This window comes from Cebus imitator, unplaced genomic scaffold, assembly GCF_001604975.1.
Source record: "Cebus imitator isolate Cc_AM_T3 unplaced genomic scaffold, Cebus_imitator-1.0 Scaffold0, whole genome shotgun sequence".
NCBI lineage: Eukaryota > Metazoa > Chordata > Mammalia > Primates > Cebidae > Cebus > Cebus imitator.
In genome coordinates this window covers 3,974,731-3,975,403 of record NW_016107315.1, presented here as the reverse complement: position 1 = coordinate 3,975,403, position 673 = coordinate 3,974,731, and positions in this window count along the sequence as shown.

Sequence of the window (673 nt, the reverse complement as noted above, 5' to 3'; positions counted from 1 at the left end):
CTGGAGTGCAATGGCGCGATCTCGGCTCACCGCAACCTCCGCCTCCCGGGTTCAGGCAATTCTCCTGCCTCAGCCTCCTGAGTAGCTGGGACTACAGGCACGCGCCGCCATGCCCAGCTGATTTTTTGTAGTTTTAGTAGAGACGGGGTTTCACCGTGTTGACCAGGATGGTCTCGATCTCTTGACCTTGTGATCCACCCGCCTCGGCCTCCCAAGAGTTTAACATGTTTTAAAACTCTTCATGGAAATCATGGAAACTTAGTAGTTTTTCTACTAAGACCGAAGTGAGCATGAGCACTTGGTGCCTCTCCAGTTTTCACAGACTGTATTCCAGACATGCCAGAGTGGAGTTACCACTGCGCTGCTCTGCAGGGCAGATGCTCCCTGCTTTTGGCCATAATACAGATGATACCTGTCCACCCTTTGCTGCATTGGAGAATTAAGGTCATCTCTCCCTGGCAGCACTTCACTTTCTCTTCTTGGCTGCTAAGGAGGTCCTGGGGACATTGCAGAGTTTTCTGTTTTGAATGGTATTTCATCCTTGGTGCTCTTCCACAGGGCAGAAAACATCATTTTGACGCAGAAGATCATGCCTGACCAGGGCAGGACATGTGCCTGGATCTCAGGCTGTTCTTGGGACCAGGTGATGTGATGGGGTGTTCAGATTGCCAGT